General features: G+C 34.8%; 1 protein-coding gene across 1 annotated transcript in view; it reads right to left on the reverse strand.

Annotated features, from left to right (window-relative positions):
- ARHGAP15 (Rho GTPase activating protein 15) overlaps positions 1-16,571 on the reverse strand; it is a 574,327-nt gene that overhangs the window by 314,135 nt on the left and 243,621 nt on the right. The window lies entirely within an intron of this gene.

Here is a 16,571-nt window from a genome sequence, read left to right on the forward strand (position 1 = left end):
CAATCAGAGGGAGTGCTGTTGACCAATGTATACATGTAAACATTAGTTGCAAAGTTAACATTTTGACTCTCTACATATTCACATCAGTAGTTAATGAAATATCACATGTATCTTTAGACTTACCATTACAAATAATAAAGTAGAAGATTTCATGTTACAAAGAATATTAAATTTTGTAAAAGAATCCACCATGGTTTTAATTTAAACAGCCAGTTCCTATAATACATTTAAATTAAAATCATTAATTTAAAGGTTTTATACACTACTTTCTAAAATGATGCATGCAATACTAGTTTCAGTATGATTTTTGGTTGGATTTTAAAAAATCAGTATCTCAACTTATTTATTTTTTAATTACAAAACCTATAAAAGTGAAATCAAGTGAATTTCTTGATCTAGAATAGGAGAACAAAGAATGCTCTTATAATGTCCAAAAAAATTATATATATGAATAATCACAGTTCTTGTTTTCAAGGAACATATACTATGATATAGGAATGCTCTTAAATCACGTAACATTAACATGAACCTCAGTAAGTTTGACTAAATAAGTGGTTAAGCCCCGTTAAAGGACCATTGGAGATATTCCCTTGTGGAATTAACACTTCTAATATGACTGTGTCTCCACTTCTGTTTCTGACATAAATTAATAAGATTCTATTTGGTGGGGGAGAAAAGATTCTCTCATTAGTGTCCCATCAAAAATAGCACCATTTGCCTCATTAAATTTAATGAGGTTGTTGTTGTTGTTGTTTTTCCATTGGTAGGTGTGGGTGTGTGATATATGTGTCAATGTGTTAGACTTGTATCTTCAAAGAACATGCTTTACATGGGCTAGCTGTTCTCTGAAGTTAAAGCTGCTTTACTGTAAGCTCCTTCTACGGGCTGGTGGCACCGTCATGGGTTTGGAATCCAGGTAACTCAGCCTTTTTTCAGAAGAAGTGAAAGTGTCAGAGATCAGTGTCTTTTATGGCAAACCCTCATAATTAAACACTGCCGCTATAAAAGTAGTTTATGTTATATGCAGTACATATAGGATATATACTTCAACCCAAAATGTAAAAATATCCTTCCCTTTTATCCATAGTCTCAGCTAAACAAAAATCTTAAAATAATGCATGTAATTGACTCAAGCCACCACTACTCCTCCTCAAATAGTACGACCTTTTTTTTTTTCTAGAGGGATGAAATACTATTTCATTATTGTATTGATAAGTCTTCTGCTTCAAACTTATAAAAAATTATCCTATGGTTGTTTTATACTTGCATATAAATTCTAATCAAATGCCAAAATACCATCTGTATTTAAAGTGGCCATTTTTTTTCTTTTTAGTAATCTGCATAATAGAGACACAAACACATACATAATATTGATGTATTTAAAAAGCACATGTAATGTCTGTGGAGTTCTTAATCCACTTGAAATTATCCTTGGCAAAAATGAATTGAGGACTATTGGAATAATATAGGAAAAATAAATTCTAAGAAAGCAGGTGCTGGGTAATCCTCAATCTAGTCTCAACTTTTAGATGGGATTAAAGAATTCCTAAGAGATAATAAAAAATAGCTGCAGGCAGACTTAGATATATGTAGCCTAAAGCAGGAAGGTATTTTAATAATCTTTCTAGAGTTCTCAATAAGAAAGAAATGATATATGCACATATGTTCTTTGGTTATACCCGTGGACACAGACAATAGTGAGGTGAAGGCCTGGGGCGGGGCAGGGGGCTTGTGGGGTGGAAGGGTCAATGGGGAGAAAAAGAGGACATCTGTAATACTTTCAACAATAAAGACAAATACAAATAATAAAAAATAATAAAAAAGCTTTAAATAAGGCACATTAAAAAAGAAAGAAGAAAAAAAAAATGAAAGCAAAAGTCCAGAAATAGGAAAGTGGGCAAATTCAGTATGGGGATTGAAAATGAGGAGAGAGAGAGAGAGAGATTAAGATTGTCAAAGAAGAAATTTGCAGCTTTGTGCAGATTAAATACTTTGAGTCTGAATGCAGCCATTTCTGCACTATGGAGATTAGTGAGCAGAGAGCATGCCATATGGGCCTAGTGCACAGACACTGTAACTCTTATTTTCACTTTCTCAGAAAAGAGTGGGGAAAAATAAAAAATAAACAGAAGTCATATAAAAAACCCACATCAGGAAAGATAATTATTCCAGGACACAGGAGAAAATGTCACATATAATATTCTACACTCTCAGGGAAAAATATGGGAACTTGGACCTATTGAAACAAGGACATAAGAATAAACATAGAATGTCAAAGGAAAGATAATTTAGCAAAATTTAAAGTGAGAGTTTTCAGGGTTTAAAAAAAGAATTGTAACAAAAATTATTAGAAAAATGAAATGATACTAAATAGCAAAAGGTTAAAGGTACATGCTGAGGGAAAACACAGACTGAAAAGGAACAAGACCAATGTTATTAGGGAGAATACTGTGCTGACAAAATGTAATAAAGACGGTGGCCTGAGCATTAATTCATTCTATTCTTTTGCCATGTTCCCATCAAAGCAACAAAAAACAAGAGTTACATGAAGAATACCTGGGATTTTTTAAAAGTTTTGTTATTTTTTTCCCAAAAGAGGAGGGAAAGCATGCTGTGTCTTGACACATTGAATGGATAATATAACTACATGAAATACATAATTTAAATAGCAGGGTTAAAGTGTATAGTTAATGACAATTATGAATACAACTTTAATTTCTAAACCACCAAGTGGATAAAAATTGAACAAAAAGAATAACTTAATTTCCTAAAGATAAAAGAAGTTGAAGAAAAAGATGTAACAACCTATAGGATAAAAAATAGCATAAAATCACAGAAACATCAAACACAATTAATCTTAAAAAAATGTCAATAGGTTATATTTTCCCATTAATGAATAAATATTATGAGGTTGAGTTTTTTAAAAAAAATATATTCCCAAGAGACAAAACTAAGCTGAAACTAAGGATGCAAACATAGTGATAAAATACTACCAAAAAACACATGGCTCTTTCCTTTCCTTTCCTTTTTTTCTTTCTTTTAATGTGTATTCCTAGCCTTTCCCCCAGACTCCCTTTTGTCCCTCAGCTTTAATGAGACAGAACTGACAAGCAATACTCTGTAAGTTCAAAGTGTGCCTATAGTGCCCTGGTCGGGTTGCTCAGCTGGTTAGAGCATTGTCTGGATACACCAAGGTTGCAGGTTTGATTCCCAGTCAGGCCACATACAAGACCCAACGAAATGGCTGTCTAAATAGGTGGAACAACAAATCATTGTTTTTCTCTCTCTCTCTCCCTCTTTCTCTCTCATTCTGTCTTCCTTTATCTCTCTCTCTCTCTCTAAGAACAAAAATAAAAATAAGTAAAAATAAAAATAAATTAAATGTTCACATGATATTTATAGGCATATAAATGATTACCACAATAAGGTTAGTTAAGACATCCACCGCCTCACATATTTACCTATTTGTGTGTTTGGTGAGAACATTTAAGTTTTGCTCTCTAAGCAACTTTGAAGTAGACGGTTCAGCATTGTTAACTATCGTCACCATGCTGTGCATTAGATGCCCTAAACTTAATCATCTTATAACTTGATGAACATCTCCCTATTTTCCTGACAACTACCAATCAACTCTCTGTGTCTAGGGGTTCGCCTTTTTTAATTCCACATGTAAGTAAAGTCATAGAGTATCTTTCTTTGTCTTAACTTATTTCACTTTGCAAAATGGCATAATGCCCTCAAGGTTCACACATGTTATCACAAATGGCAGAATGCCCTTCCTTTTTATTGCTGAACAAGATTACATTATACGTATAAAATTATATATATATAATCCCTTTTTTTAATCCATTTATTCATAGATAGTTTCCATGTCTTGCCTATTGTGAATAGTTCTGCAATATACATGGAAGTACAGTTTAAAGAAAATACTTTTCAAGTGACAATGGTGTATGAAATAAGGGAAAATCCTTAATTAAGCTAAAACTCTGAAAATTAGAATGACAGAAAAATATGAATATTGTAAACCTGACAATATAAAATTTAATTAACAAACCTATCGGTATTTATAACAAAGTGAGAGACAGTATAAGTGCACATATTTCTCATGTTCATAAGAGGAATCAATTATGATCAAGTAAATAAAGCAAGTATTAAATTTATAAGGATAATTGCAAAAATAACTAATTTCCATAGGGTAGAAATAAAAAACACAAATACTAACTAAAATTTGCTGAAGACCACAGTGCGAAAACAAACAAAAACCAACCACAACTTTCTTATAGTCACTTATTTATGTTTTATTATAGGGAAGTCTATGTTATGTGATCAAACTTTCTAAATGCACTTCCTAAAATTTATTTTTCCATCACACATTACATTGGTTACAATTCCTTGAAAGAATTTGTTGTATTTCAAGTCATTTGACTAGTTATATTTCTGTTTTTCTAAATTTACCTTGACTTCTGAGAAATTATCTTCATACTTTGGTGTCATTGGAAAGAGAGAAAAATCTAACCTAAAAATTGCTTTCAAGTAGAATATGTATATTTTGATAATATGAGTTTCATCTCAGTTAAGCTTTGATAAACTTCAATCTATTTTGTAAAAACTTAAGACATAAGAACATGAAGCGTAAGTTCTTGCCATTACCTAAGTAATAATTTTTATTTATTTTAAGAATATAACCTAGAGTCCCCTTATTTATTTATTTATTATTATTATTTTTTTAATATTTCATAAACTCAATTTACCAATTTTGATTAACATTGTTGCCCAATAAGGCACTGCTCTTATTTTGATTGTTTTGTTCTAGAACCTTTCCAAAATCTATCCCCTAACTTGTGGCCACATGGTAGGAAGTCATATGTTTTTGATGACTAATGAATAAATAAATAAAGACTTCATAGTTTACACCTTATTTAAGCTGAACAAATACAGCTTAAATGGAAAATTAATAAACCAGTACAAATCTAATGGGAGCCACATATTCAGTATCAGACATTTATTTAAAAATTACAAGTAGGTCATGCTGTAGGAGTAGAACACGTTCCTGAAATAATACACATTTTTTATTAGAGTAACTTAAGTAACACCCATCAAAATGTATAGTCTATAATTTGATACTCCTATTTTTCTGTCAACAGATTTATTCATATTCTATACCTATTTCTGGATCTCTGTCAAATTATACTTCATCAATAAAAATTCTTCCTTAAAATGCTTTCCCTTCCAGATTTTTACCGTTCTAATGGCATCATAATTCACTTCAGGCTCTTTCATTTTTATTGGCTCCATCTCCTTTGTCCACAATGTATGATCCTTTATAATGTTCCCTTCTTCCTTGGCTGTTCAGATGGTCAGTGTATCCCACACCCTCTCCGCTCAAGCCCAGGTTTGCCTCTAGACCCCTCCCCCTTCCTTTTAATGCCTCTTTAATATCATGGGGGCATCGTGTTTCTCACCAACTCCAAAACCTTAAAACATTCAACATCTCAAGGACTTTCTATTTAAACTGGAAACATTTCAATATTTCTCACCTGAAAAAGCTTCAAGTAATAGGTTTTTTAGAAAAACAAACAAAACCCTTCACATCCTAGTATCACTCTCATCATCCTCACTGTGCTGCTCCCATGTGAGATCTTGAATGAGTTTTATGTCTCTGGTGAAAGTATGAGTCTTGTTTATATTGACTTTATATATTCACAGTAGAAATGCAACAATAAAAGAAAATGAGTGATTATATAGAACACTTTGTTTTATAAAATATATAAAATTGTATTTGAAGTCTGTCTCTCCCTCTCTCTCCCTCCCCCCCACTCCTTCCCTCCCTCCCTCCAGTTTTCTTTCTCTGGTCTGTTTTGGTACCTTACTCAAACATTTCTTCCATTTCTGAGAATAACTTTGCTATTATTATGTATGGCCAATTTTCACAAAACAATGTAAGCAATTTGTTATCATTTATCTTGGGTGGTTTCTTTCTTATTTCTTGTTTGCTCCCTAGAAACAATGCATATATATTTAAAGCAGTAACTATTATATGTTTCTTTGTTAGCCCTCACAATACTTGGCCTATCTCTGTGGTAATGGTTAATAAGCTAAAGCTGAGTTGACAGAGTTTTAAAATTAGGAGAAATATATTTAAAATTAGGAGAAACATAAGCGCTATGAAAGTGAGGCACATGAATTGGAAGTGGTCAGCAGTAAATAATCCTGGAGCCTGTAGGAAAGACTGACATTGGCCAGTGGAATGTTGAGGAAAAATAGTGTCTAGGTCTCCAAACTGATACAGGACTAGAAACCACACACACATTGGTTTCAAGGCAAAGGGATACAAAGCAAGTTATCACAGTTTTTGTGAAAAACATGGTTCAAAAAGGATAGAAACCTATTGGCTTTCTCTAGAATATGCCATATTTACTTCTGTTATCAGAAAGTCTTCATTTCAGCCAACTGGATTTCCAGTTAATTGATGGATTGATATTCTTTTGTTTCCACATGCCTGTATTTGAATAGCTTAGCATCCTGCTAATTAATCTTCTTACGACTCCTTTTCTAACTTTTGAGAAACCAGCTTTAGTATTTTTAATTGATTTTTTAGAGAGAGAGGAAGGGAGAGGGAGAGAGATAGAAACATCAGTGAGAGAGGATCATCAATTGGCTGCCTCCTGCACACTCCCTACTGGGGACTGAGCCCCCAACCTGACTGGGAATCAAACCGTTGACCTTCTGGTGCATGGGTCCACGATCAACCACTGAGCAACACCAGCCAGGCCAGCTTTAGTATTTTTAATTATGTTAACAAAGCTGGATAACTTGAGAATACATTCTTTTATAAGAAAACAATACCCATTGAGGATGTTCTCCAGAAATGTCTCCTAGCCAGGTAGACAGACAAAAGATAGGTAGAAACATTCTTTTCAGTCAGGTCCCAAAGTGGCATTCAATTAAGAAAAACAATCTACTGATGTTTTTGTATTTGATGCCAGCAAGCTCTGTGCAGTGTTTCTAGTTTTTCCTTGAATCAGCCCAACATGAGGTTGTGTCACAAGCTGTGATTTTATAATTTTTTTTTTTTTTAGTTCCTTTTGGGGCATCCTGTGAATTGTGGTCTGCTCATATCTGCATCATAGGGAAATGCACACAGTTCAGAAAGGATCAGACAATCTCACAATCTCACACCTCAAAATATCCCCACCCACCCTTCCTCCTAATTTGGAAAATAAAATTAGCTCTGAGTTTTTACCCTGGGAACCACATATTTTGGAAACATCAGGGTTTTCAAGTTCTCAATTGGGGTAATTCTTTTGTTTTTCCCTCTCATTAATAAGCCATTTCCTTCTGTGAATGCAAAGAAGCTAAACTCCTCACAAGTACCTTAGCTGTTTTCTATTTTTCCAACTTCAGCTTCATCTGTAATGAAACAACAGAGTATCTGCCTCTCTCCCTCTCCCAAATCTTACATGGCCTGGCTAATAATAAGTCAGTCCTTTTGTTGGGGCCTCTTAAACTTATCTTGTATTTTTTTTATCATTGTAATAATATTATATGGCAGGCAAAAATATAATGATAAATGATAATTTGCCAAAAAGATTAAAAAAACACTGAGGTGTTACCTATCAAAAGTTCTCCTTCTGTCTGTGATGCAGCACAGATTGTGATCGTGACAGTAAATCTGGTGCTATTGTTAATGCCATGGCACTTGGGTTTTTGGCTTGCTTTAGTCCAATCTGTGACATGCTTGTGAATATCTTTCTTCTGTTCTGTCTGTATGGCATATGGATTTCTGGGATACAACGTCAGACCTATCCACATAACAAGTGTTCAGAGCACCTTATCATTTTAAAAAGCCAATTACTCAAAAAGACAAATGTGAAATGTTTCACATTTAATGATGAGAAAATCTGCAAAACAAATGCAATTTTGCTCCTTCTAAAAAGTTTAGTTTAACTGTAAATATTGCAATGGAGTCTTTCATGATACACACCACTGAGAGAGAAAAGCTCATTTCATACATATTGTATATCATCACTGTCAATTACATCTGCCCAGTCTTTAAAACGAGGGTGGTATAAGTAATTAGAAATAAAGCAAATAGAATATTCTAAACTACAAGGCTCTGGAATCACTGTAAAAATGTCACTGCTAACATTGAACACTCTAAAAAAATATTTTGAAAGTCTCACCCAAAAAACTGAAAACTGCATATGTCTACAGAGGTAAAGGTCATTCATGAGACACTCAACAACAAAAAATACCAATTCATTTTTTAGAAATATTTGTCAATATGTAAAGAATGTTTTGTACATAAGTTCTCAGTTACTGTTGAATCAGTGGCTGTATGTAATATTCCCACATGGAATGATGTCCTTTCAAATACTTTAAAACAAAGGTTTAGTGAAGGATTTTATGGGGACATCTTGAGTGCTAAGATTTTATGCATGGGAAGTGCAAGTAACAAAATACAATAACAGTGGGTTTGCAAGTGATTTATGTATTTAAACTTTTGTATCTATTTATGATGGAAACAATAGCTAAGTCAGAGCTACACATTCCTGCCCCCATCCGCCCTTCTCCACTTAAGCAAAACGAAGACAAGACTAAAAAACAAAACAAAACAATCCTACTCTTCAGCATCTCCCATGTAGACTATGTATATGCAGTTGTCACATTTAAATGCCTTTATCTTTTCTTTTCTTTTTTTGTCTACTCATTTTTTAAGCCTTCTTTTACACTGTGAACACTGGTAACAGAATATTATATGACATGAGAAATGGAATGCACCTGGCACCGGTAATTTTAGAAGAAACTAATCTCGATATTTATAACATCATTTAGCAAGCGGAACGGTTTTACCAGGTTTGGAATGTTGAGATATGAAAAAGTTCACTCAGTTCTTGGACTTTCATCCTATATTGGAATTGAAATTTAGTATAAAAGTCAGAAAGTCTCCAATCAGCTGTTGCAGAGCACACATAGAAAAGTCTACCAAACTCTTCCACTAGTAATGAAGACTAGAAAATATCCCTAATTCTGTTGTATTTCATGGTAACTATTTGTTATCCAGGATAGAACCTAAGTGGAAAGAGCTGAACAACCAGTCCATCCAATTAAAAATAGACAGAAAGTAGAGTCAATAATAATGTTTTTGAATGTATTCATTGAAAATAAGTGCTTCAGTTGGTGTTTTATTATTCTTGTATCTATCGTGGGTTCATTTCAACTGTATGAATGTGTGTCTTAGTTTGAAGTGAATTGATATATTGATGTGCATGACGCTTGAATATTTTTACGTGATAGGTAATATTCTCAGGACATTTAAATGAAAATTTTAAAGTAATGTTACATATGTCTCAAAACTTTGATGGAAAGATACAGGGTCTAGATGAGCAAACAAGTAAATAACTAATCATTCCTTTCTGCCTCTCTAAGGTAAATGGATTCCATCCTATTTCAAATAGTATAGTGTGAGGTGCAAATTCCCCCTGGAAGGCCGCTACCTTAATTTCCCATACTCTACTTTCAACCAATTGACTATTTTCTTTCCTTTTTCTATGCCTTAAACTCCTTGAGGAGTTTAAGGTGATGAAAATGGAACCTGTCCAAATTTCCATGCTAATGTTGAATTTCCAACATTTGGGACTTTAAATATGTAGCACGAAATCCTTACACTCATTTCAACATTGATGCTAACAGCTTGCACAGAAGTACTTACAGAAAGGAAAGCAATGGCACTAATGGAGCTTTGTGAAGAAGAGGGCAGCTGCCAGAACCTCCGAGGGGTACAAATCAGACCTGAGCGTTTGCCACTGGCGACCTTGAGAGTGAACAGGTCACACTTGCCTAGAGTCAAGTTGCAACAGATATTTGCTGACTCTTCTGTTGTTTCTTTCTATCATTCTAGGGGTTTAAAGTCAAATCTCAAAATCACATTGTGAAACTGGAAGGAGACTTCAGGACCATCTCTCCATCAGGCTCCTGCCCTGGACAGACCTGAAGTCAAATGGTCTGGGTTGGAGTCCTGGGTGCCCACCGTACTCTGTGAGTTACTTTAGAAAGTCTCTGAACTTTTTAAAGAGGCAATTTTTCCAGTTGTAAAAATCTGGTGACACCTGTTTCACAGAGATATTATGCATAAGATAATACATGGGAAAGCCCTATAAACTATAATATATTTCACAAATACATTCAAGGACCTGCTCCAACTCAACAGCAACTTAGTTCCTTGTTGTATATATATCCTTGTTTATTTGTATATGTATATAATTTATATATATATATGTGTGTGTGTGTGTGTATATATATATATATATACATATATATATATATATATATATATATCCTTGCTTATTTCTGTGTGTGTGTGTGTGTGTATCTCCTTGCATACCTTACAAGATATAAGCCATTCAACAGCAAAAAACACCAGGGGATACAATTCCAGCGTTTTTAGATACAAGCAAGGCTGCCAAGTTGGGCATTTTCTTTCATTTCAATGTTCTTTGAGACTATCTGAAATGATTTCCTCACAGCTTGTACCCAAGTTCTTCCCAAAAAATTTTGTAAAAGGAAGAAAAAAGTAATAATGGTATTAGGAATCATTTCGACAGCTGCAAGCCCCCCTAGTCGGCCTCCACATAATATTATTATGTGAAATGCTATCTGGGCTGTACCTGAGTCCATAAAGTGTCAGGTGGCCATTTGGCATGAGAAAAAGAAAGGAATCAGATCAACATTTTATAAGTGGTTTGATTTTTTTTTTTGCACCTGTTATTCTACAATTTCTTTCAGTTATATTTCAAAACATTACAGTTGGGATCTCCTTGCCAACCTGAGATGGCATAAGCCTGGATAACAGAACAAAATGTGAGAAGGTCCTTCTGTCTTTAACGCCTGTTCACCAGTGAATCAGCCTCCAATTAATCTGTTTCTTCAGTAGGAGTTTAATAAAAGTCAAGCACACACATGTTCAGACTTGTTTAGTATTGAAGCTGTGTTAACATTATCAGTCTAGCCAGGTCAAAAATCCTGTGTAATTAGAAGCCAGAAACCATTACAAAAAATTTAAGGATTTTTCCATTTATTATAAGCAATTGATTATCAGAGACAGAGAAGTTTATACCTAAAATGAAAATGCAGTGAGAGGGATGCTTCTCATTAAACATTGCAAGGAGAAAAAAGTTAGTGTCATGGCCAAACTGCACATAAAACTCATTATATTAGGTTTGCTATTCTCTGTTTGTTTATGGACCAGAAAATTCAGGATCATTCGGCAACTCTTATTTCCATTCCACTGTGTGGGCGATCAGAATTGGTCGTTTACATTCAATCACATATAGCATTATGCTTGGAGGAAGCTCTTAACCCAGTCATCTGTGCCTCTGAACTGAGTGTGCCTCAGTGTTTTCTGGAGGAAATCAACAATGCCGCAGATGGAGATACAGGTTGGATGTGTTTATGACAAGCCCAGTTAGCGGCAACTGCAAAAGCTCAGCACTGAAAGCTTCCCAAACCCCAGCTAGGCTGCTTAGTTTAGCAATGGCAGAGATAATAATATCCCAGGAAGGTCTAATTCCCTTAGAGTTTTTTGGTGAATGACATTTAACTCATAACCAAGGGGTACATTAACTTAGTATAAATCACAAAACAGTATCAACCCTAACAAGCATCTCTTGAGTCCACAGTGGAACCTAACTGCTGGTGGTAAAGATTATGAAGTCTGATTCTTGCTCTTACATCTGCAAAATAAAGATGACTCATGCTTTTAAAGAAGTTTTTAAAGGCAGATTGTGTAAGACATCACCACTGAAGGCAGAAAGCAGACGCTTCAAGGCAGAAAGAAGTTAACGATGATGGTCTACAACTCAGTTTTCAGCTTTTATCTAGCTACTCAGAAAAATAATTTATTACTCTGTTTTCTTTAGAATATTTATAATCATTTCATTAAAGGTTTGGATTTTTCCATATACCTTACAAATAATTGCAGAGAAATAATCTAAATACTCCAAATAAAGATGAACATTTTGAGACAGAACTACATGTTAGGTAAATTTCAAATTAGTGGAAATTTATGACTATAGCGCAATGCTGTACCATACTAGGTATAACACAGTGTAGAGCCCAGTTTTGATTAAATTGCTAGACTTTGTAGCATCCTCAATTTGTTACAATTTACTTTCCATGAAAAAAAATAATCAAAGATGAAGAAGCTACAAGTGAAAAGTTCTAGGGTCATATTGTGTTTTTTTCTTTATTTTTAGCCAATAATCATTAAAGCTATAAGACCCTTATATATTTATGATATTAGTTACTTTCATAGAAGTATTGCTAATGTATCAACTTTATGTTCTGTTGAGGATGTATACAACTTAGCAATTTTCATTAAACAATGAAACAATTATTTTTAAAATGTTCCACGTAGGAAAAAACAACCAGAATCCCAGGCACTGTTCACACAGTCATCATATGAAACTAAGTTGAAAAAATATATGTATCATCCTTATTTATTATTATTGTTCATATTTATCTTTACCATCATTATTTATCATTATTACTCACATCTACTTCATTCGCTGAGATGGAATAACTGTCCACACTATTTTTATGGTTTTATGTCACCCAATCCTTAGCCATACTCTCTGGCCAAGACTCTGCATCTACCTTCCTTCATCTATCAGTTGTACCTGAGCTGGAAAAAAAAAAGTAGTCTGTCAGCCTTTTACTCATTGAAACTCTGGAAAGTTAGAAATAACTTAGAGGACAAGAACTCTATCTTCAAGGAAATGTCAAGGACATTTCAGTAATTTCCCCATCTCCTTCATCTCTAACTTGGGTGTGTCATGAAGCCTTACCGTCTTACTAAATCTCATTGTACTATCTGCTATTGGTAAATGTGAGGAATCATTAGATAGTACATATAAAAATTCTTTTCAGACTTCAAAGAGCTATATATTCACAAGAGAAACAACTATAATCACAATTGTTAGGACAGGTCAGGATGCTCCTGGGATACTGGGCATTGGGGTGCTTCATTTTCCTGGACTAAACATGCCATAACCATTTGGGCTTTGATACACGTCTAGCAGAGCAACAAATATCCCGATACAGGGGTGTGGCGTAGTTTTTTCCTTGGCAAAAAGTCATAAAATCATTCAGGGAGCTGGAGACGCTTAAAAAAATAAATCATTTTTTCTTTAGAATCTACATGAAACTTACTGTGAAAACAATAGGCTCCTTTTAACTGGCACAGACCCTTTACATGGTCTATCATAGCATCACTAAATTATATGTTAGTCTAGGCACTAGGGACCACTTGAGTGGGGGACTTGCTGCTAATGAAAACCCTTAACAGGTGATGCTGTGTCCCTGATTCAAGCTGGTCATCAGTTCACATTCCTTGGCATGTTACTGAAAAATGTAGTCATGGCCCAGAGAAGATCTTATGATTTGGTTTCTGAACTTGGGGTGATATTTCTGATACTTTTTTTGATCTATTAAACTGGCAGAATTTGACTGCAGTACATCAGCAATGATAATATAAATGTTTGGTTTCTTTGCGTCGCCCTCAAAAATAGCTGAGTAAAACAGACTCAGCAAAGCAAAACATAAACATGCATTATTTCACCTCCTTTTTGATGAGACCTCTAGTGAAGCATCTTTGATTTACGATGAGGTTTTAGGACCGTGACATTGACTCGGAAGCTGACAGCATCAATGGTGAAGTAATAAGACCAACAGTTTTACAGTATCAACTTTTACAATATGAATGAAGTACTCATGCTCCCTGGAATTTCTGTGTCTGGTTCAGGTATTGCTTAGCACCCGTCCTCATTGTCACCCCAGCCTCATCCTCTGTGCCTTGCATTCCAGGACAAATTCACCTCGTCTCTGCTGGCTGAAACCGTCAGTGGCATTTCATTGCTCTTAGATAAAAAAGTAAAACATGTTCAGCCTAGCTGACAGAGACCCGCATTATCCGATTTCTGTCTACCTCATGCCTTATGCCTTCTCATAATCTTCCTTCTTCATTCCATTCTTCCCAGATCTTTTTGGTTCCTCATATATGTCACGATCTCCCTACCACAGGGTCTTTGCTCCTTGTGGGTATAATTCTCTTAGCTCTCTCATTACCTTTGTATGCCCACTTACTCTCCTGTTCCTAATTTAAAGACGTCTTCCCTAGGAGAGGCTTCCTGGACCCACAAGACTGATACTGCTACAGGGAGTCTTCAACACCACCAAGTATGTCTTTTGCTTTTTATACAGGAAGGAGACCTTCTGGAGATAACTGATGTTTGTGTTCCCATCGTACTTTGTACTTTTCCTGAACAGCACTCTGCAAACGTATGAATATTTAATTATTTACTTAAAATATATCGTTTAATTTAGACCATAAATATCGTGAGGGCAGGAACTATGTTTTGTTCACCAAGGAATACTTAGTTTTGGGTCAGTGTTGAAATATAAGAGGAGCTCAAAGTGATTCCTCACTTAAAATCGTGTACATGCTTACACAGCTCTTCAAAATCAAGCTAAAATACCATCTTTTTATTGGTTCCCCCCCCCACACACACACCCCTAGACTTTGACTTAACCCCTCTTTGATATTTTTGTACAGTAATCACTTCTACCCAATACATTTTAAGCTCGTTTAATGTCAACAACTATTCATTTTAAACATGATCGTATTCTTCACGTTACATACTCTAAGGGCTTTGGATTTCTATTATTCGAGTTGGTTTTGTTACTAAACTATGGTGGTAAGTGATCCAGATAGACAGTCTCTTTCAGGTAAGCCATAGCAATTGTTCTCTCTTGCTCTCACACCCTCCCTGAGTCCTGTTCTCTTCCCTCTGTGTCCCTGAATAGTGATTTTTGACCACTTCCATGCCTTATTTTTTTCTTGAAGATATCATATGGGATGGGATCTTGGAATCTTTTATCATGTCCTTGTCACAATGTGTAGCAAGAAATAACTTCAATAAGTTGCCTCATTTTTCTGTGAAAATACATTTACCACGTGATCTGGGATTTTACCAGTCTTCTTAACTGTAGATATAATAACCACCACTTAAAAACATGAAACAAAATTAACACTGAAGTTTATTGAATGATTCTTTGCAAAGTTAAATCCCTTAAATAGAATAAGAAAAGATCCCTACTTATGAAATATGGCTGTTATTATCTGGAAATCTTTTATGTTTTCATTTCTACTTTTTTCGGTAGGTAGAAGACAGTGCTTGTCATTAAAGATTACCTTTGAGGATATGGGAGATTGACTTTCTCTTTATCATTATCATGATTAAAAGTCCATCTGAAGTTGGTGACTCCCAGAGTGCGTAAGGCAATTAAAATATTTAGTTGGGGTCCCTTGAGAACCACGCTTGCGCCATGAGCAGGTATTCTGGCCATGGTCTTCTTTACTCTTTCATGTGCCCACAATTACAGTGTAGTCTTTGTATTTCACAGTCTTAATTTTTTTCTTCAAACTTGCCAACAAGGAAGAGAGTCATCTGTGTTCTAGTCTTGGCTGTAACTAGCTCTTGAGTCACCTTGGACATGTCCACATTTCACAGACTAGTATATTTATGGATACTTTCATCTCTAAGAGTCTATTAGTTACACAGAGTAATAATGAAGTTGTAGCTTAAAGTTGTAGGGAAGTTGTTAAGTGTCACGTTGGATGAGAAAGTAAGCCCATTTGAAAGCTTTAATTAAGTTGTTGCAGTGTGTGCTGTGTGCTTATTTAGTGATCACTGTGTATATGCATCAACAATTAATAGCCTTGTTATAGAAAAGGGTGGCATTTTTAGAAAAACATTTGTTAATTTTTGCTATGTCCCAAACCTTAGAAGTAGGTTGGACATGACCCTGGAGGGCCTCACCCTCTGCTACTTCAGAAAGCCAATGCTGACAAAGGCTCCTGCAAAGTGACTTGGTCCAGGGGCGTATGTGGTGGATTGCTCTTCCTACAGTCAGACTGGGTTTATGGTAACAGAAATTGGTAGTGTTTCTGTTTTCATTACACTCCAACTGGGAGGACAGTCTTGTGAAAGATACCTCTCTTAATTTCCACAAAATTTCACTTTGCATTTCTTAAGTACCAATTGAGTATTAACACAAGATTGCTTGTAAATTTCTGGAGATATTTCTCAAAAGATAAATTACGGATAGATTTCATTCTTCTTAGTAATGTTAATAATGATGCCTGCCTAGAGGGTAAATCTCTAACGGTGATATAAATTCGAGGTCTTGGTGCATGCAGCGCAATGCTGAAAATGCCAGTACCTGGATTATAATACTCTAAATCCTATAATCTAGGCAAAGCAAAGAGTAGACTAACTGTGGTGGTCCAGATTTTTTGGGCTGTCTAGGTCCAACTTTTCTTATTAATTTCACAAACCCAAAACTAAAAATAGGAACAGATATATTTAGAATGAAACATATATTGAATAATCTCTTTGGAAGTAAATATATAAATGGTATAATTCATTTTGTAAAAAAAAAAGACAAAAGCTGTCTGGAACAAATCCACTTTTTTCTTATTCATCATACATATATAGATATATATGATGCAT

The sequence above is a fragment of the Miniopterus natalensis genome, chromosome 8 (genome assembly GCF_054644295.1).
Source record: "Miniopterus natalensis isolate mMinNat1 chromosome 8, mMinNat1.hap1, whole genome shotgun sequence".
NCBI classification, from domain to species: domain Eukaryota; kingdom Metazoa; phylum Chordata; class Mammalia; order Chiroptera; family Miniopteridae; genus Miniopterus; species Miniopterus natalensis.